A 22,622-nucleotide genomic window follows, 5' to 3' on the forward strand; every position below is an offset into this window, starting at 1 on the left:
AAGAAAAAAACTCAAGGTGCATTAAGGACTGCTCTCAACTGATGAATATACCCTACTGAGATTCTTCATAAGTATAACCTACTGGTGTGGAAAATTTACGCTCAACAGTAAGGAACAGTAATGACCTTTTATCTTGAGGAATGCAAAAAAATATTTAGTTATGAATACCACCCGCTCAAAGCAACATCAACCTTTCCTTCCGTTTTTTAAACTCATCAAAACTCATGAAGTTCAATAGAAAAAGATCATTTAAATAGCCACCATGGGAAAAACTAAATCACTTAAGACTTTTATGATCCGAAAAGCAATAATCTTGTTATGAAATTGAAAAGGAAACAAAATACATCAGAAGGAAAGATCGACTTAAAGTGAGCTGTAAACCATATTCCTATCATTTTGGTTTCAGATCCGTAATTAACGCTTATGTGGACGTAGAAAGTAGTGAGCAAATTAAACAGGCTTGGGACTCAGGTAGGATCGTGGGTACAAATCCTGACTTTGAAACTTGGTAGCAATGTAGCTTCGAGCAAAACATGTGACTCTTTGAATTTCAATGTTCCCTTCTGTAAACTAAAAATTCCAGTAACTGCTTTTTGATATCTTTGCAATGATAGCAGATGCTGAATAGTCAAAGATCTTCAACAAATGCAAAGCAATTTTAATGTTCTTATATTCTTGAGCATGAATTCTGATCCCTCTTTACTTTGAGTAGGCACAGAGAGTGATAAGAACTTTTCTCCATGGATAGGAAGGGTCAACACAGCTCCATATTGGTGTGACAATCCAGAGAGATCACAGCTCAGTCACCCTGAAGGAATTTCTCCAAACCCTTCCAGGGTGACATCATTATTGTCTTGAGTGTCAGGGCAAGTGTCAGTGCTGAAGCATTATCACAAGCTGAGAGCCAGCAACAGATACCAAAAAGCCATTATAAACAGCAACTGAAGACCCAAAAATGCAAAGTAGAAAAGACAGTATCCCACAAAGCATTAAACATTCACAGCAAAAGACCTTAACATAGGTTAATGAGGTAAACACTGTCATTTTTGAGTGCTGACTCCATGCCAGACATGCACTCTGCATGCATCAACTTTTATGATGCACTTTCCATGCATCGACTCACTTAATCTTCACAACATGACTCTGAGGTAGGTCCTACTGTCCCCCCCTTTCATAAATCAGGACATAGAGACCCAGATAACTGTAGATAACTGTAGGAGGCCCCCCACCTGTAAGCGGTGTAACTGGAATTTGAACTCAGGTCTGTCTGATTCCAGGGCTTCACTCCTAAACAAAGTGCCATTTCCAAATACATCAATGGTAAACCAGTTACACAGTCATTACCTTAAATAAGCCAAGTAATCTATTTCCCAAAAGGTAGGCTTAATCTTCCTGAGTTCCATTTTGGTTCATTGTGCAAGGTGTGAGTCCTAACTAGGACACATCCAGGAGCTTCTGATCTGATTGCAGGCTTCTCCTTCCAGTTTCTGTTGCTAGATCTTTCTTTCCCCACTTCTAACTGCTGTCATGTGGGACCGCTCTTCTCCCTCTATTGATCTCCTGAGTCATCTCATCAGTCCCATGCTGATATGTACGAAAGAGAAAGCAACTGTATGCTGAGAGTGCTAAACAGAACCCTGGATATGTTCATTCTTGATCCCTGCCCACCCCACCACACCCATATAACAAAACCAGACCCCCTTCTTCCCTGCAGAAGGTCAAAACCCAGGAGCTATCCTTGATTCTTCTCACAAGCCACATCTAGCTCATAAATTAAACCTGTTGGCCCTATCTTTAAAGTATTGATAGATCCCAAATTTGACCACTTCCACCACCACCATCCCAGTTCAGGATTACTGTGCTAGCCTTCCAATTGATTTCCCTGACTCTACTCTTACCCCGATTCAGCTCATTTTCTAGAAACCAACAGAGCAACACTGGAGAAAAAAACAACAACAAAAACAGATCATGTCACCCTTCAGAATCATCCAGTGACTTCCTATTACAATTAGAATGAAGTTCAAGCTTCTTCCCATGGCTCCCCCAAGCCATATCTAGTCTGTTCCTTGCTTAGTTGTCCAAAGTCAGCTTGTGACACACAGACATGACTCTCCGAATAAACCACATATGCTTCCATGTCAAGCAAGTTCCCTTCTAAGGGCATTTGTACTTACCATTCCCTCTGCCTGGAAGAATCTCCCTCTAATTCTTCACATGGCTTTGCTCTCCCACATCATTCATGTAGTGACTTACATGTCACCTCCTCTGACCATCTGGATCTAATAGTTCCTTGCCCATTCCCACCATTCTAATAGCATTCCCTTCCCTGAGAGCACTTAACACTGTCTAAAATTACATTTAGTCTGTATTTTTATACCATACTTTAAAAAAACTCACTGCTGTGTTCACAGGACATAATAGTGAGTAGGTATACCTAGCAGGCAGACTTCCCATATGGCTCAGTGGTAAAGAATCTGCCTGTCAATGCAGGAGACGCAAAAGATGCGGGTTTGATTCCTGGGTTGGGAAGCTCCCCTGGAGAAGGAAATGGCAATCTACTCCAGTATTCTTGCCTGGGAAATCCCATAGACAGAGGAGCCTGGCGGGCTACAGTCCATGGGGTCCCAAATAGTCAGACACAACTGAGCAGCTGAGCACAAGCACCTAACTGGAACTCCCTTAGTGGAATGGTCATCTGAACTCATGACGGAGTAGTTCAAAGTGCCCCAATATCCAGAGCTATATTGTGATCCTGGGGCTTCACATTAGAACTTCCCCATCCAGATATTCTGAAACTGGGAGACAGCTGGCTTGGTCATTCAAAAGGGGATAAGACAGTGTGAGGCCAAGTTTTGATCACCAAGGGAATTCTGTATCTCACCCCTATCTTGAGACCCCACCCAGGCCTTGCAGAGCCTGCATCCAACAAGCTTATTTTCCTGAGATAGGCTGCACCACTGGGTCAGTTCCCACAAACACTACCTTGCTAAGACTATAAGGTGGTGGTGAAGTTGCTTCAGTCGTGTCTAACTCTTGCAACCTCATGGACTGTAGCCTGCAAGGATCCTCTGTCCACGGGATTCTCTAGGCAAGAATACTGGAGTGGGTTGCCATTTCCTTCTCCAGGGGATCTGCCCAACCTGGGAATCAAATCTGGGTCTCCTCCAGTGTAGGCATGAGTCCAAAAGTAAGACAGGCTCTCAGGCATCTGAGCTCTACCTCAAGGAGCCACCAAGTGATGCAAGGACTTGCTCCACAGCCAAATGTAGGCATGTACACTTACGAACACATTCATTTAATTCAGTCTGACAGTGAAAAGGGTATGTATGGGGCCCACGCTTAGAGGCTGGCTATACTCTGACAGTCCCTGAAGGTGTTTTCAGTTAAATGTGATAATCAAGTTAGCTGCACAGCACAGTTAACCCTGAAGCAGCAAACTGAGCTTCCTGGGTGATCTCCCCATCTGTTTTACTACCAGGCTAAGTGCGACGAGTTGACTCACTGGAAAAGACTCTGATGCTGGGAGGGATTGGGGGCGGGAGGAGAAGGAGACGATAGAGAATGAGATGGCTGGATGGTATCACCGACTCGATGGACATGAGTTTGAGTGAACTCCGGGAGTTGGTGATGGACAGGGAGGCCTGGTGTGCTGTGATTCATGGGGTCGCAAAGAGTCAGACACGACTGCGTGACTGAACTGAACTGAACTGAAGTGCAAACAGCAATGGCTAAAGTGAAAGGCACAAAGCAAAGGTGCTTATGGGCATGTAAGGTGGAAAGAGAAAGGAAAAGAGAGGGTGAGAGGTGGGTTTCTGCTATCATCGTCCCAAAAGGAGATGGTGCTTATTTCACAGTGAGTCAGGATAAGAAAAATTTTTTTTAAATTTCACAGGCTCACCCTTGTGCTAATTTGTCTGTTATCCAACTATATAGATCCTCCTGTCTATAAAAACAGATTTACTCCTAAATATTTACTATATATTACTCCTATATATTTCAGTTCAGTTCAGTCGCTCAGTCGTATCCGACTCTTTGCGACCCCATGAATCACAGCACGCCAGGCCTCCCTGTCCATCACCAACTCCACTCCTGTCAGGTTGACTTGGCACTTAGATGGGGCTAGGCTTCCCAGTACTCCCCACAGAGCGTAAGCTGAAGGAGGGAAAGGTCTTTTGTAGGACTGGTTATGAGAAACCAAAGAAAAAGTTAAAACTGTGATAAGATAATCTGATAATCCCAGGACCTTCTCCATGGCCAATGTTATTCTTGCCCACTTCAGCTGGAGACTGCCTTTGGGGTCCAAGTTTGCAGGGCATGGTGAGGAGATGATGTGCATGACTGGCGGATTGGTTCCTTGAAACAAAAAGGCAGTATAAATTTTGCTTTTCCTATTATCACTAATTTGCTTAAATGGCTCTACCACCACCACCTGTTTCACCAGCCAGCCAGGGACAAAGTACTCAAGAAGTCCAAAGAATTTTGATGCTACAGAAGTCTCTAATAAGGCTTTTCCAGTTCCTAAGCAAATCAAACCCACCTGTTCCTATTTTGCCACACAGCTTTCAATTACTGATGTTAGTAGAAGGCGGGAGGGGGGCACCATTTTCAATTATCCATGCTAAGCCGCAACACACCCACTCCTGAAAAGGTCTCTCTAAGCTGAAATTCTGTGTCTGAAACCCCCTATTCCCATTCACTGCTATATAATTCCAGATGTAGTCTGAGAGGGCAAACTAAGGACACACTGAACCAGTGCCTATACTCTATCATGGCCTGTAGCTGAGGGAAGAACTATGGTCTGGAGGCTAACAAAAAGCCCCAAAGGGGAATTCAAATCCAGTCAGGGCCAGGACTAGGGTAAGACAAGAGAGGCAGGTGGGGTGCACGATTTCAGGAGGTGAGGTCCTGAACCCAACCTGAGAAGGAACATCTCACGGTACTTCCAAATTTATTTCAAAAGGCTAAGATTAAAACTTTTAGGACTTCCTGGTAGCCCAGTGGATAAAGAATTTCCACCTGCCAACGTAGGGGACACGGGTTCGATCCCTGGCCCAGGAAGATTCCACATGCTGTGGAGCAACTAAGCCCATGCACCACAGCGACTTAAGTCCACACATCTAGAGTCTGTGCTCCACAACAAGAGAAGGCACTGTAGTGAGAAGCCTGTGCACTGCAAAGAGCAGGTAACAAAAAAACTGCAAATAAAACCTCTCTTCTCACCAAAAAATAAAAAAACAAAAACAATTTTATTTGAAAATATTTTAGTTTTTCCTTTTAACATTTGTTATTTGAAAAATAATAAAGGAGAAAGTGGCAGTAATGATTATCCATAATTTTGTCACATTGTTGAGAAATAAAATCTCTCCCATTATAACCACTGTGAAAATCTAGCCATTGTTACTAAACATTTGGTGCATGCTTCGGGCCCTTTTCCTTACACACACACACACACACACACTCATTCATATATATTTACACACACACACACTCATTTATATATATTTACACACACACACACTCATTCATATATATTTTTACTTAGAAAACTGAATCATCTTTAGCATTTACTTAAATTTAAAGCAGCACTCCCTTCAGCAATGTTAAGGGTCATCATCTCCTTAAATGGTACACCTCAGGTGTCTCTCTTCCCTCATCCTGCTCCCAAACCTGTTATATACATCATCTTGGTGTCCTTGCTTACTTTACCTGCTGATTAACAATTTTTTTTATTGAGTCACCATAATATTATTATCCAGATAATACAGGAGCCAAGTTTCTGTTAAGACATTTCTTCCCCTCTTCATCAACTTCTTTGCTTCCTTCCTTTCACTTCCTGTTCATTCACAAGAAGTAGGAAATAGAGTAGGTATGTGTTGGTTCACTTTAATGGTGGTAGAATAAACAAGGCATTTAGACACTAATTGGCCTTTAGAGGCTGGCAGCAAAGGTGAGCCCCCTCTCAGTACTCAGGGGTCTAAGGATATTGCTGACAATTAGCACTGGGGAAGGAGAGGTGCTCTCAATCTGTACCCCAGAAGACAAGAGCCAAGCGCCAATAGCCAGAGCTCCTCTCCCTTCACTGGAGAAGCCAAAGAACTGTGAGAGGTCCTGGCCTTACACCTTTCTGGGTGGTCCAAATGGCTAACCAGACCCAAAGTCTGAACAGTTTGCTGTTACAAATTCCTCACCCCAGTTAGAAATTTTGAACTCATCCTCAAAAAAGACTTCCACAAAGAAGTTGGCAGGGCCTTATTGCTATCGCAAGCAGAAAAGATGGCTCCCCATATTTTAAGCCAGGAGCCCCTGGGGCCCACTCACCTGCAGTGAGGCTGTTATGACTTGTAGATGCTTGGGCCCCTGGGGTGCTAGGGTTATTTTTTGGAGGTTGTGGCACAGGTTAAAAGCCTTTATATTTGTGGCTCAGATGGTAAAGAATCTGCCTGCAATGCTGGAGACTGGGGTTCAACCCCTGGTCAGGAAGATCCCCTGGAAAAGGGAATGGCAACCCACTCCAGTCTTCTTGCCTGGAGAATTCCATGGACAGAGGAGCTTGCCTGGCAGGCTGCAAAGAGTCAGACACGACTGAGCGTCTAACACTTTCACTCTTAAGGCTACACTTTTAGGGATCATTTCTATAGTTTGCTTATAGAATAAGCAGTACCTGCAAAGGTCCCAGTGAGGACAATGGTAAGCGCAGGTGCTGGTGGTGCTACATCAGATCTCTGGGTGATTCAACATCAGCTGGTCTATAATCCTATGAAGAGATTTGCTCCTTTGGTTCATTGGCTCTTTTTTTCTTCCCTGATACTCTAGACCTCCACTCCAACTCTGTAGCCTAGTTAACTTCTGCTTAAATCTTTAACAGTTCAGGTTAATGGTAACATATCAGCTCCCACACAATGAATGCATTCAAAGAAGTCAGAGCACTACCTGGGACCCAAGATGTGCCTCTTGCAGCATTCTGCATCTATATGGACCCACTGTTCCAAATGAAAACTGTGAGGCAGCTAAACAAATTCAATCACTGTGGAAAATGATTTGGTGATATCTAAAAACAGTGAAGCTGCATATATGCCTGGAATTCTAGTGCTGGGTATACATCATGCCAAAATTCACATGCATACAGAAAGGTGTCTACAAAGATGTTCACTGTAGCACTGCTTAACAATGGTAAAAAAAAATGAGCCACAATTCTAAGTGTCTATTAGTAGGGGAAAGAGAGAAATAGTATGTACCATTTTTACAAAGCATTTAGAGAATGAATTAGCATTTATATCAAAGAGATAAAACTCAGCAGAAAAACATGTTGAAAAATGTGAGTTCTCGCTGAGAGCCTTTATGGACACACACACCGGATGGCCATCAGTCAGACAGTTCAGTCGCTCAGTCGTGACCGACTCTACAAATGAAACTAGGGAGAACCCCAAAGAGGATTTCAGTGTTAACATGAATAAGAGAGAGGTCAAATAAAAATGTTAGCTATCACATAAACACGTATAATGTCTATATAAGTACATGAAAAATTACAGCAAAACATACAAAATATGCATTCCAAATACACACATTTTTGCCCTAATTCTGTTTTCCAAAAAAAAGAGGAAGAGAAGAAGGAGAGACGGCATGTTTTAGGAAATCAGAAGAATTCCTTCACATTGTCTTAAGGATCCTGTAAAAGCTCTATGTATGTCAAAGGCTGATAGCAGGTCACAGGAAAGATAAAAGAGTTTTTAAAAATGAAGTTAAGAATAACGTTTATAAATGTATCTTTAATCAATACTATCCTTACTAATATTCCCAGACTTTAGTGTAGATGGAAAACTTGGGAGCTTATTAAAAATAGAACTCCATATCCTGCTTACCCCAGCCCACAACATTCTGAATCAGGAAATCTTAAATGGAGCCTAGCAATCTCCTTTTCATTTTCATTTATATATATATTAATAAATTTATATGTCATTCTTATATATAAATGAATTTAGTATCATTTATATATATAAATGAATGTATATAATCATTTATATGTAAAAATGAATTTATATCTCATTTATATATATATCCTGAGTACAGTAAAGTTAAACTTTTTACATTGGTGTAAAAGCCTTCTACATTGGTGACTTTTTAAAAAAATTTTATTTTATATTGGAGCATAGTGATAGCTCAGACAGTAAAGAATCTGCCTGCAATGAGGGAGACCTGGTTTGATCCCTGGTTAAAAATCACCTGGAGAAGGGAATGGCTTCCCAATTCATTTTAAAATGTATTGAGAAGCATTTAAAAAGAAACATAAAGTAAATGAAACTTGCAATTTTAATGTAAGTCTACTTCCCTTTGCCCAAAAGTGAATAGCTAACAGTGGCTCTTAAAAGAAAATTTTATATCTTGATGATGATAAAGTCACTTTATACAATGTTTATTTACAAAGCTCTATAAAATGTTGATCCTATAATAGAACAATAATTAAACTGTACAATGTACAGCTGAAATGTTAAAGGCACACTTGCTGAACTTATAAAACTTGTATTCGAGGTAATAATTAACTTCAGTGGAACAATTCCAGTGTTTTAATTAAAGAATTTGAAAAAGAATAGATATATGTATAACTGAATCACTGTGCTGTATACCTGAAACTAAATACAACATTGTTAATCAACTGAAAATGAAAGTGAAGGTTGCTCAGTCAAGTCCGACTCCTTGCAACCCCATGGACTCTAGCCTGAAAGGCGCCTCTGTCCATGGAATTCTCCAGGCCAGAATACTGGATTGGGGAGTCACTCCCTTCTCTAGGTGATCTTCCTAACCAGGGGTCAAACCTAGGTCTCCCGCATTGCAGGCAGATTCTTTACCACTATGATCCAATATAAAATAATTTTTTTAAAAGTCACCAATGTAGAACAACATAGTTTTAAGCTATCAAGACTTTGTAATCCACTATCTAACGATGATATCCTCTCTGCTTTCCCAAGGAGAGTTGGGGTACCCCTTCAGGGTTCCCATAGCCCTTAACTCATACTTGAGATTAGCACACAGATCTATGCTGTATTTTACCTACAGTTACATCCATGCCCCCCACCCAGACTATCAATTCCTCCCAACAGGGAAGGGATCATGCTCCTTTGATACCTGTATCTAGCACAGTACCTGGCAAGCTGCAAGCACTCAATAAATATTCCTTTGAATGAGTTAGCATAAGCAAACAAGTCTTAAACTTGAAGACATCCAAAGAAGAGAGAGTTTCCAGCACAGAGTTGGCAGACTTGTCTCTAAAGGGCCAGATAGTAAATATTTCAGGCTTTGAGGGCCATACAATTTTTCTTGCAACTTCTCAACCAGTCAGTGTAACTTGGAGGGCTGCCATAGATAATACACAAATTAAGAAAAGTGCCTCTGTCACAAGAAATCTTCGTGAACATTGAAATTTGAATTTCATATAATTTTCATGTGTCATGAACTATTGGTCTTCTTTTGATTATTTGCAACTATTGACAACTGTACACAAGCATTCTGAGCTTGTGGGCTGTATAAAAATTAGCAGCAGGGTTTCCCACTCCAGCTGTAGCAGATCTGGGCAGACAGGCAGGAGGAAGAAGCTCAAGATACCAGACAAACTGAAGTAGACCGAATCTAAGAAGAGAAGAAAGGGGTCTATGTTGAATAAAAATCCAGTGGACCTTCACAGTACCTAAAAATGAGACAAAAAGGCACAATCCAAAAATAAAAACAATGTAATTTTTTGTTGCTGTTCTTTTTAAAAAAAATTTTAAACAAGTTCTATCATAACAATAAAGCTCATATACAATGAACTAATGCCTAAGGAAGTCAGGGAAAAAAAACTGATATAGTTAAAAGTCATTAGTAATACTAGTTAGGGGAAAAGACCAAAGCTTCTTGGGTTAGAGTTTTACTCTAATCTCAAGCATTGCTGAGGTATATTCTAATGTATATTCTCCTTTCTCAGGTAGGAATCCAAATGAGCGAGATAAGTGGTCAAAAGATGGGAGGCAAAAGCTGAGAAAAGGGAATTTGCCTCAGAATACCCGAAGATTGACTGTCCTGTCCTGTTTTACCAAGTCTTGCGCATAAAATCATAGATGTCTTCAAAATTAAAAGAGGCTCAGAATCAGAGTCTGCTCCATTCATTAAAAGTAATTATAACTTTGTAAATAGCATACATGGTCATTTTATAAAAATAAGGCAAGAGAAGAAAACACAAGTGCCTAGAGATAACAACAGCTAAGATACTGCTGGCTATCCTGTTTTCCTTAGCTACATCGTGTGTATGCATGTATGTGCTTTTTTTAATGCAAAAATAATCCTCTTTATTTTGTAGATGGAGGCCTTGTATACCTGAGGTCTGGCACACTTGCTCAAGATCATGAATAAAATGACTTTTACCTATTGTGCCAACACTCTCTCCTACCACCTCCTAATAGAAATAAATCATCAGCATCTTGGATAAGTTAGTGCCATGTTAACACAGGTGCTCAATCAATTAATACATGCTGGCATGAATGAGGCCAACTGGGCTGTCCTGTTTATCTCAGTCAGGCTCTGTCCAAGTCAGCTTCATCATAAAAGCTGTTAATAGTCAAGCAATAGAAAAGATCAATAAAGGAGATGGGTTTTGAAAAGATTTTTTAAAAATAATAAACTGTTAGCCAGACTCATTGGGGAGGACCAAATAAATAAAATCAGAAATCAAAGAGAAGTTAAAACTGATACCAAAGAAGAATAAGATTACTGCAAACAACTATGTGCCAACAAATCAGACAACCTAGAAGAAATGGATAAATTCCTAGAAACGTTCTATCTCTCAAGACTGAATCAGGAAGAAATAGAAAAACGAAAAGACCAATCACTAGTAACCAGTAATCAAAAAACACCCACAAAACCAAAGTCCAGAACCAAACAGCTTTACAGGTAAACTCTACCAAACATTTAAAAGAGTTGGCATCTATTCTTCTCAAACTATTCCAAACAACTGAGAGGAAAGAATGCTTCTGAACTCATTCTACAAGGCCAGCATTCCCCTGTTACTAAAACCTGACTATAAAAAAGAATTACAAGCCAATATCCCTGACACATATAGACGCAAGAATTCTCAAGTAAAAACTAGCAAATTGAATTCAACAATACATTAAAAAAGGATCATACACCATGATCAAGCTGGATTTATCCCAAGCATGCAAGGATGATTTAACATCCAGAACTCAATCAACATGATATATGACATGAACAAAAATGAAGGATTAAAATCATATGATCATCCCAGTAGATGCAGAGAAACTATTTGACAAAATCCAACATGCATTTATGATTTAAAAAACTCTCAACAAAGTATAGAGGGAATATGCTCAACATAATAGGGTATAGAGGGTATAGAGGGAATGTACTCAACATAATAGAGGTCACATATGACAAACCCACAGCTAAGATCATACTTAATAGTGAAAAGCTGAAAGCTTTCCCCCTAATATCAGGAATAAGACAAGGATGCCCACTCTCCCCACTTTTATTCAATGTAATATTGCAGATGACATGATACTATATAAAAATCCTAAAGACTCCACCAAGAAAACTTTAGAATTAATAAGTGAATTCAGTATGGTTGCATGATACAATAGAAGTATACAGAGTTTATAGTGTTTCTATATGCTAATAATGATGTATCAGAAATTAAGAAAAAACTCCACTTATATCAAAAGAAAAAAATACTGAAGAATAAATTCAACCAAGAAGATGAAAGATCTGTACTGTATGACATTGATGAGAGAAATTAAAGATGACACAAGTAAGTGGAAAGATGGTCCATGCTCAGAGATTAGAAGAATTAAAATTGGTGAAGTGTCCATACTAGCCAAAAAGCTTACCTATTCATGGCAATCTCTACCAAAATATTCAAGGCATTTTCCACTGAACTAGAACATATAATCTTAAAAATCTGTATGGATTCACAAAAGATCCCAGTTGGCCAAAACAATCTTGAAAAAGAAAGCTGGATATATCACACTCCCTGGTTTCAAACTAAATTACAAAGCTACAGTAATCAAAACAGTATGTTACCAGAACAAAAGTAGACGCATAGCTCAATGGAACAGAATAGAGAGCCCAGAAATAAACCCACGTTTATGTGGTCAATTAGTCTACAACAAAAGTGGCAAGAATACACAGTGGGGGAAAGACAGTCTCTTCAATGAATGATGCTAGGAAAACTGGACAGCTACATGCAAAAGAATAAAACTAGACCACTTTCACAGACCATATACAGAAATAAAACAACAAACAAAAACATTCAAAATGGATTAAAGACTTAAATGTAAGATCTGAAACCATAAAACTCCTAGAAAGCAATCTTGAGGAAGAAAAATGGAACTGGGGGAATTAACCTGCCGGACTTCAGGCTCTACTACAAAGCCACAGTCATCAAGACAGTATGGTACTGCCATAAAGACAGAAATATAGATCAATGGAACAAAATAGAAAGCCCAGAGATAAATCCACGCACCTATGGACACCTTATCTTTGACAAAGGAGGCAAGAATATAAAATAGAGAAAAGACAGTCTCTTTAACAAGTGGTGCTGGGAAAACTGGTCAGCCACTTGTAAAAGAATGAAAGTAGAACACTTCCTAACACCATACACTAAAATAAACTCAAAATGGATTAGAGAGCTAAATGTAAGACCAGAAACTATAAAACTCCTAGAGGAGAACGTAGGCAAAACACTCTGACATAAATCACAGCAGGATCCTCCATGACTCACCTCCCAGAATATTGGAAATAAAAGCAAAAATAAACAAATGGGACATAATTAAAATCAAAAGCTTCTGCACAGCAAAGGAAACTATAAGCAAGGTGAAAAGATAGCCTTCAGAATGGAAGAAAATAATAGCAAATGAAGCAACTGATAAAGGATTAATCTCCAAAATAGACAAGCAGCTCCTGCAGCTCAATTCCAGAAAAATAAATGACCTAATAAAAAAATGGGCCAAAGAACTAAACAGACATTTCTCCAAAGAAGACATACAGATGGCAGTAAAGCTCTTTGGCATCAGTCTTAGCAATATTTTTTTGGATCCATCTCTTTAGGCAAGGGCTCATGTGACGAGTTGACTCACTGGAAAAGACTCTGATGCTGGGAAAGGTTGGGAGTGGGAGGAGAAGGGGACGACAGAGAATGAGATGGCTGGATGGCATCACCGACTCTATGGACATGAGTTTGAGTGAACGCCGGGAGTTGGTGATGGACAGGGAGGCCTGGCGTGCTGTGATTCATGGGGTCGCGGAGAGTCAGACATGACTGAGTGACTGAACTGATCTGAACTGAACAAAAACAAACAAATGGGACTACATCAAAATAAAAAGCTTTTTAATAACAAAGAAAACTATTAACAAATTGAACAGGCAACCTACTAAACAGCAAAAGATATTTGCAAATGGTATGTCTGATAAAAGATTAATATCAAAATTACAGAGAATTCATACAACTCGTTATCAAAAACCAAAAATTCTGATTAAAATATGGGCAAAAAACCTCAACAGACATTTTGCCAAAGAAGATATATAGATATCCAACAGGCACATGGAAAGATAGTCAATATCACTAATCATCACAGAAATGCAAATCAAAACCACAGTGATATATATCACCTCACATATATGAGAATGGCTATTACCAAAAAGACAAAACATAAGTGTTGGTGAGGATGGAGAGAAAAGGGAACCTTTGTGTACTGTTGGAGGGAATGTAAATTGGTACAACCACTATAGAAAAAGGTATGATGGTTTCTCAAAAAAGACAGAACTACCATGTGATCCAGCAAATTCTATTTCTGGGTATTTATCTGATGACAACAAAAACAGTAATTTGAAAAGATATATGCACATCAATGTTCACTGCAGCATTATTTACAATAGACAAGATATGGAAGTATCCTAAGTGTCCAGTGGTGCATGAATGGATAAAGAAGGTGTGATACACGAGCGCTGCAATTTTACTCAACCATAAAAAATAATGAAATTTTTCCATTTGTGACAACATGGATTGACCTAGAGGGTATTATGCTAAGTGAAGTAAGTCAGACAGAGAAAGACAAATAGTTTTGATTTCACTTACATTCAGAACCTGAAAAACAAAACAAACGAACAAACAACAAAATAGAGACATGCATAAAAACAGAACAAACCAGTGGTCACCAGAGGGGAGGAGTGGGGGTCGGGTAAAACAGGTGAAGGGGATTCAGTTCAGTTCAGTCGCTCAGTCGTGTCCGACTTAAAACCACGAGAATATAATGTACAGTATAGGTAATATAGTCAAGAACATTACAGTAACTTTTGGTGACAGATGGTAAGTTGACTTAGTGTGGTGATCATTTAGTAAAATATAAAAACAGTAAACCACTATGTTATACACATGGAACCAATATGGTATTTTTAAGTCAATTATACTTCAGTAAAATTTTTTCAGAGTCAGGACACATTAATGACAAGATATGGAGAGGAAAACCTATGGTTTTGCCCGTGTTCTCTTCCTCTTTAGCCGTTGGGTATGGCCAGGGAGATGGACTGTGTGAGACACGCAACAATGCTGGGAGAAAAACTTGTCCATGTGGCATGCAAAGCAGTTTAGGTGGTAATTCAAGTGAGAAGGAAAGGGTGGCTCTTAAAGCAGCAAAATGTTAAGGTTATCTTTCAATAGTGAGAAAAAGAAAATGTGACTAGCCTGCTAGACTAAGAGGCAGGTTTGAAATGGGAAACCCCCATTTGCTTGGTGACCTAAGGAAATGTGTTCAAGTGTGTCTAGTTCTGAGACTCGGTTAACCAAGCTCACACCTTCACTCCTTCAACCACCCCTGAAGGTGATTCTGGGCCCAGGGTATGTATGAAGACATGCTCTGAAGGGAGACCACAGGCTCCTGTCAAGAGCCAGCTCATGAAAAACAGAATCAAGCATTCTGGGGAACTGAGCCGTGCAACCAGGTATTAGAGAAACAGTTGAAAGCAATGTTTGTTTTTTTCTATTTATCATTATGATGGTTCCACCAACTACAAAACAATGCATAATAGAGTTATCCAGGCATTTATAAGAATTGTGTTTCAGCAAACACAACTCTTATGACTATCTATTATTTTCACTTGCCTGGCAACCTTTGAATGATAGCCTCCAATTTTTCCTTAGACTGCCCTCTCCCATGACATGTGGTTCTACCAAGAATGTTAGCTGAGTACCTGGCTACTGCCTCACCGCAGAACTTGAGTGCATTACACAAGGGAGGTCACTGCACTCTCTTTATTAGAAACATTAACCTGTAGTGGAACCCTAAGAAGAAAAGATGGTCAGAGGTGAGACATTCAAAAAGTAGTGCTCCAGGGCCAGCATGAGTTCCCTGGACATTTTCTACCCTTTAATTCATTCATTATCTGACAAATACGCAAAGCTTTGTTGCAGGCAGTATGGTGACAGACAAATTTTCAACCTAAAACTGTTTACACTTCAGTGAGAAGAAAACAATAAATAAGTCAAATACATAGCATATTAGACGGTGATACATGCTATGGGAAAAAAATCAGCAGTGTTCATGGGTAGGGAGTGCTGGAGCTGGAGGCTGCAATTCCAGAGCAAGACCTCACTGCAGAGAGAGAGGAGGGGGAGTGGGCAGAGCAGTTCTTAAGGAATAAAGGACAGAATGAATCCTGCGGAACAGAAAACGAGACTGAAAGGAGCAGCCAAGGAGACAGAGGGGAAAACTATCGGAGCCAAACGCTTCTGGATGCAATTGCGGATCAGTTCTTCCGCCCCGGTGATGGAACTACCTGTAGGGAGGAGCACCAAGTGTTCCTCTAGCACACACTGGAGGGACAGTAGGAACATGGGCACAGGTGTCACGGATGGTAGACACTCTCCTGTCGAACCTACTCTGTCAATGAAACAGGAAGCATTATCTGAGAGAATCACCAAGCGAAGAGTAAAAGGGCACAGGGACATGGAGTAGGATGCAAGGCACGTAACTGCCCTTGAGGTTGCGTTCCAACATCTGACAGCTCAACTCTGCTTTCAGTTACTCCCAGAAGACTGCCAGTAAATTCCCTTCTTTTTAAAAACTAGCCACAGTTGACTTCTGTTGTTTACAACCGAAGATCTAATACACCAGTTCTTTCTTGAGGCCTTAAGGTTACCCCATTTTCTCACTTTAATGAAATTGACTTTAATGAAACTGATTCTATCAGACTATGCATCTCCAGATGCATAAGAGTCGCTTGCAAAGGACCATCCAGCCAAATATGACGGGTTCCTCTACCACTTACTGAAAGAACCAAGACATATTGATTTATAATTACAATACCTAACTGGTAACACTAAATCAGCATGCTAAATTGCTTAAAAAAACAGCATTTCAATACAAGGGAGAAAGCAGGAAGGATTGATACCAAAATTCAAATCGCCTTAACATTTCTTCAAACCCTCTTTTGAGTCAAACCGTCAAAGTGTCTACCAAGACAGAATGAAGACAAACACACATACAACTGTCCTTCGAGCTCAGATGAATACTTCATTACAGATTTCAGTGACTCAGGGAGGGAAAACCACGTGAAGACTGCATAGAGGGGAAATCGGAGGCAGAGAGAACCATTCTCACACTGGATGAGACTTTAATCTGGGAATGGCATCTGAGAGGCAGTCACACCAAGAAAGAAGATAAGTCAGACTCTCCCACAAAGAGAAACATTTCGAAGATCACAAAGAAGACTGGGAATTTCCAGACCGTGCAGACTAAGATGAGTCCTCATGATATAATGTGTTGTTCCCCCTCCAGGAAATTAAGAGTTATTAAACTGCAGCAAAGACAGCTGCTTCTGAGATGAAATCAGCCTTGCGACACCAAGAAGCAAGAGACTGAGGGTGAGGAGTCTATAACCTCCTGTGGAAATCAGCACCACACAGCTTGTTCTTTCAAATAGGTGCGCCGCTCCACAGGACATCTGTATCACAGAAAGCTCCAAACACTCATAGGACACTGTAAGGCTTGGTGTAAAGTGTGACCTGAAAGCAGATATCAACAGCTTTCTCCTGGCTGACCCCTCGCTGGCTCACCCTTTGCTAGGAAGAGTGAGAGAGATGCTCAGTCTTTTGGGCCAAACATACACAAACTGCGGAGAAAACAAAAGCCAAGTAAAAGTAAACACATATACACATGCAAATCTCCCAGTGGATCAGAGTCCTATGTGCTGCTTCTCAGCGTTCAGCCCTAAGGATTTTGCTTGCCAAGAACAGAACTGTGGAGAAAGCCCCATCCCATCAATTAGAATGCCTTGCTTGGATTTAATCATTAGAATAATTTCACCATCTTCCCTCACCTTAAGGTACAGCTCCATGACCCTTCTTCCTCCATCCCCTGATTTCTCACAAACTGTAAAAGTCTACATGCACGATGGATATACTACTTGCCAGATGCTCTTTTAAGAGGTTTAGGTGGATAAGTTAACTAAGTTCTTACAAAGACTCTAAGAGGATACATGCTCTTATTGTCTTTAGTTTTCCCAGAAAAAAGAGCCTGAGGTGAAGGCGGAGATGATTCTATGCTACTAGGGGGCTTCCCGGGAGGAACAAGGCAGAGAAGTTAACTCCTTCTTGGTTCAAGCACCAATAGCTGCTCATCTCTTGGGAACATCTCCCAAGAAGCTACCTAATGACTGCTGTTACGGACACCCAGCTCTAACCTTCTGTTAGTCAAAGGTTTCCCCTTGGAGGATTTTTTTTTTTTTAATACTCCTTTGCTTCCAGGACATATGCATGTGGATGGCAGCTTGTGTCATATCTCCCTGGGCTAGCAGGTAAGAGGCAGGGGCACACCATATGGGCATGAGGCTATCATCTATCAAGCTGCACCTGCATGAAATGAGCTGAAGGCTATACAACCAGTCCCCACAGTGCTGGCTGAAATATGCACAGGAGAAGCCAGAAGAATCTGATATGCTAATTTAAGTGTTTCTGATACAATTATTATGTATCCTTATTCAGATGAGAAAACCTGGGCATAGATCAGTGAAGTAATTCACACAAGGTTTCAGAAGAGATCAGTAAAACTAGGTAGTCTGGCTCCAGAATGTTCTCTCTTCACCACTGTGCTCAAGCACCTATCAACGAACTACATTTACCCCAAAGTCTGCCAGTTGCCTCACTGCAGCTGCCCTGTTTGAGCCACAACAGTCATGAGTTCGTTGAAAAACCAGTCAGTGTAAGAAAATAAGTATCACAGATAATGTTCACTGTGCAATGCAAAGCATTTGCGGTGAGAGGGCTTCAGCGCACAAATCAGTGCGAGTGCATCAGTCACTGACGCTGAGCCAAAGACAGACCTTTAACAAAACCACCCCTGGGGCCAACACAGAAGTCTGAATCAGAAGAGTGGAGATAAATGAAAGAGAGACTGAAAAAAGATCGATGAAACTAGGAGCTGGCTTTTAAAAAGGTAAACAGAAAAGACAAACCTTTAGCTAGACTCATCAAGAGAAAGAGAGAGGGGACTCAAAATTAGAAAAGGAAGGAAGAAGAAGGAAGGATGGGAAGAAATCTGGCTCTGGTAAGGGCTGACAAAAAAGAAACAAAGTTGTGTTCACGCTTGATGATACTCTCACTTCTGTAAGATCCTGAAATAATAGGGGGCAACCACTGAGAGGAAGACCGCATCCTCTCCTTTGCTCCTCCCTGAATTTGAAAAGGAACTCCATAGGTGACTCCAGGGGTTCAGAAGAGGAAGCATCAGAGGTGTATCAAAAACCAGGAAAGTCTCTGAAAAAATTAACCCAAACAGAAGTGGAACAAATCAAAACAAACAAGAGACCTAAATCAAAGAAGCTCTAAGACTACTGAGCATTAACAGCTTGAAGCCAAGCATTTCCCCTTTCAGAATGGGTATTTCTTATGATGTGAAAGATTCAGTTCCTTGAATTCAGAAATTTTGTTGATATTTTTTTAAAGCAAAAAATTTGAACTTATATCTTTCCTTCCCTAACCCTGAAGGCTGGAAGGTCACAAAAGAGAGAAATTCCTGGGTTGAAAGTAAGTGAAGGTCTGGCAAGTAGGCTGAGAAAGGCTTGAGTTCTGATGTCACCTGCATTTCCATTAATTTAAAGTGCTAACGCCTATTTGCTTCAAAATATGTGCTTGTCCTCTTTGTAGTGGCCCTTTAAATAGATTTTCCTTTGGCTCCACCAAAAATAGCTAGAGAAAGTCCTTTGAGAATTCCATTCTTAGTCTTAAAAAAAATGCACTCTCTTTCCTGCCCCAAACACATAAACAGGCCTGGAAGCAGTATCTCCTACTTCTTCCAGGGACCTCCAATCTATCAAAAACAATGAATCTTTCAGGATTAAAAGGGAGCTGGTCAAGGAAATAATTTTCCCAGCCCATTTCTGCTTGTTCATTATGGGATCACCAAACATCAAGGTCCTCTTTGGGGATGAGCAGACAGTCAGGCCAAGGGCTGAACATCCAAGTGTCTACCCAGGGTCAGGTAGGTAGGGGCAGGAAAGAAACAGGCCTAGGCACAACAGGGACTATTGTTGTTGTTGTTGTTCGGTTGCTAGGTTCTGTCCAACTCTTTGATTGCAAAGTTGCAACCCTTTGCAATCAAAGAGGTGGACACAGCTGGAGCTGTAGCACGCCAGGCTCCTCTGTCCTCCACTATCTCCCAGTGTATTCAAATTCATGTCCGTTGGGTCGGGGATGCTTTTTAACCATCTCATCCTCAGCCACCAGCTTCTCCTTTTGCATTTAGTCTTTGAACTAGGCAAACTGAAGAAGGCATGCCCAAGGGGATAGGGTGTAGCTCTCACTCAGTTCCAGCCAATTGCTCGCAAGAAGATCTGAAATTTTCCAAGTAAAACGACCCCTGTTAAAATCGCTGGAAACCTGTCCAAATTTTAAAAACAGCCATTTGTGGGACACCAATACCAAATGGAGCACACGTGTGGGCTGTGTTGGCTGGAGGCCCTGGTTTGCAACTTCTAGGTAAGACACAAAGATAAAGGAAGACAGACTTCCTGTCCCCTGACAGCTTGTGACCCAACAGGAGCGGGAAGCTGCATACCCTGTAAACTGTCCCCCAGGGTGAATACGATACACATTAAAAGAGGAATAAGCAGAGGCTCTGGGAGTTCAGGACATCATGAGGGCACCTGAGGCAGAAACGATTCTTACAGGCAGCAGCATGGGAGCTGAGGCTAAAGAAAAAGGGAGCCTCTGGCTTGCAGAAGCTGGGGAGGGCCCTTTCCTAACACAGGGCGGGGAAGGAGAAGGTTGAGATGGGTAACAGGTGCTTCACGCTTCTACCCAACAAATACTCATGCATGTTCACTATGAGCCAGGCAGCAGAGATGCAATGTGATCACAAGCGATGAAGATGAGGCTGCAAAGTCTGAAAGGTCCCAGTCCAGACAAGGCCTTAGGAGGCCATATCCAGAGTTCTGTCTTAAGAGCAGGGGGAAAGCTGCTTTGAAGTCTTTTTTAAGCAGGGGAATCACATGTTGGGATCTGCAGTGTTCCAAGTTTCCCCAGCCACAAAGCATGCATTCTGTGGCCTGGCAGGGAGCCAGAACTCCGCCAGCCAGAGCAAGCTGGGAAGCGGTCTAGGGAAGAGATGATGACAGCCTGACCTAGGCTGGCAGTAATGGACATGGAGGAAACTGGATGGATTCACAAGATAGTGAGGGGTTAGAATCACCGGAACGATCTGTTCGGGATAGGAGTCAGTGAGGCAGAAGCCAAACAGGCCTGGAGAATGTGGCCAGCATGGCTCTGTGGGGTTCTCGAGCCACACCACCCGTGTCCCATCAGCCAAGCAATGCTGTGCCGGCAGCACGGGGTGTCTAGCGGTTACTAGAGAGAAGGAGGTACTGAAGCCAGAGAGCACGGCTGAGGAAAGGCTGCCAGAGAAGTGCACAGGAGCTTTCCATCTTAGAAAGCCATCATCTCAAAAGTACTGTTTTCTTTTAAATGTGCTTTATAAAATTCCACGCCTGTTTTATTTGGACTAGCCTTGATGGCAAGGAAATGGGAAGCACTGCTCATGTGTTCAACCGCTCTTCAAGAAGCTAAATCTTCTAGATTTGGGGTGAAAAGAAGAAGGACTAGCAGAGGATCTATAAGATATATGCTAACGTCAAGAATCCACTTCTTTACATTTTAACCTTGAGAACTTCAGAAACACTAGTTAACTACCCGGGTCCCACCTCGTTGGTGCTAAGGCCTAGCAATGATTTTCTCTATAACCACAGGCATCTTTACAGGAACCCAACTGACTCTGCATGTAGATTAAGGAAATGTAAATAAATCCTTCATAACTTGCAGGGGTGCCTGGAGGTACTCACACTAGATGGTCAACCCTTGATAACTTGTGGCAATGGAGTCTACATATTTGGACGAAGTCTCACTTGTATGCTAAGCATCTGCCCCACAATATTCCACGCATTCAACCATATTGCATTATGCATATAAATAGTGCATATTTAGTGAAAAAAATCCATATATAAATGAACCCACACAGTTCAAACCCATGTTGTTCAGGGGTCAGCTGCAATGCCTTTCTGCCTCTGGACAACCACTTGTACTCATATGCAGAAATGCAATGTAACATCTTAATGATCTTGAGAGGGGCTGGCCAACACAATGAAGTTGGCTGTGAGCAGGGCCATGGAAATAATGCAAGCACTTCATGAGCCAAGAAACTAACCAACCCTGTGGACTTATTTTGTGTAATGAGACAATAGATTCCCTTGTATGGTATAAGCCACTGTAAACTGGATTTTCTGTTTCTTGTAGACCAAAGCATCTCAAATGATATAGTACTTCTCTGGAGAAGCAAGGAAAGGGCTCCCTGAAAACACACTAGGAACGAAGGAATAGTTGCCTCAAAAAAAAAAAAGAGACTAAGATTTATGTCTCAGTAAGTGTTCTGGGAAAACCAGCTGTGAAAAGGTATTGTTAATAGCCACTCCAGATGTAAGGAGAGTGCTTTGGAATCCTCCCATGCAGCATAAACACTGTAATAAAGTTCCAGTGAGCCACTGTGAATGGTATGTGTGGGGATATACAACATACTTGGAGTCATAATAATATGTAAACATCAGGGAACGACCATGAAATTAGTCTTTATTACTCATCTACTCTTATTTCCTTCTACATTTACAAGACTGGGGATTTTTTTTTTTTGCCCCCTTCCTACCTGATGAAAACAGACTCACACGATTGGAAGGGGAAGTCAGGAAACCAGGCTTAAAGAGGTTAAAAGATTTCCACAAGGTCCCGCAGCCAGTTGGGGGCAATTTTCTTTATGATTAAAAATTCTTTGTGTGTGATTTTAGAATAAAATCATTTGCTGAACACTCAATTTAGTGAAAGAATTGTGGAGACATGGGAAATCAAAACTGAATTTTTTTTTTTTTTTAGTAATTACATTATGCAAGTAAAATCTACTTTTTGAACTTGTTGCTCTGAGTTTCTTCTTCCTTATTTCTAATATCCTCCTAAATTGCAATCCATTCCTCCCAAAATCATTTATCCCTCCCGGAAAACCCCATCATATGGCCATTCTCGAGCCCAGTGATTCTCAAAAGATTGCATCTGG

The 22,622-nt window shown here is 41.0% G+C and overlaps 1 protein-coding gene and 1 pseudogene across 4 annotated transcripts in view; one reads left to right on the forward strand and one right to left on the reverse strand.

Annotated features, from left to right (window-relative positions):
- Positions 1–22,622, reverse strand: part of ARHGAP26 (Rho GTPase activating protein 26) — a 563,256-nt gene that overhangs the window by 143,449 nt on the left and 397,185 nt on the right. The gene's annotated exons all lie outside the window — the stretch shown is intronic.
- LOC129559693 (small nucleolar RNA U3) lies at positions 6,608–6,704 on the forward strand (annotated as a pseudogene).

Source organism: Moschus berezovskii, chromosome 8 (assembly GCF_049115385.1).
Source record: "Moschus berezovskii isolate FMDL1 chromosome 8, NW_MosBer_1.0, whole genome shotgun sequence".
In the NCBI taxonomy this organism is placed as follows: Eukaryota; Metazoa; Chordata; class Mammalia; order Artiodactyla; family Moschidae; genus Moschus; species Moschus berezovskii.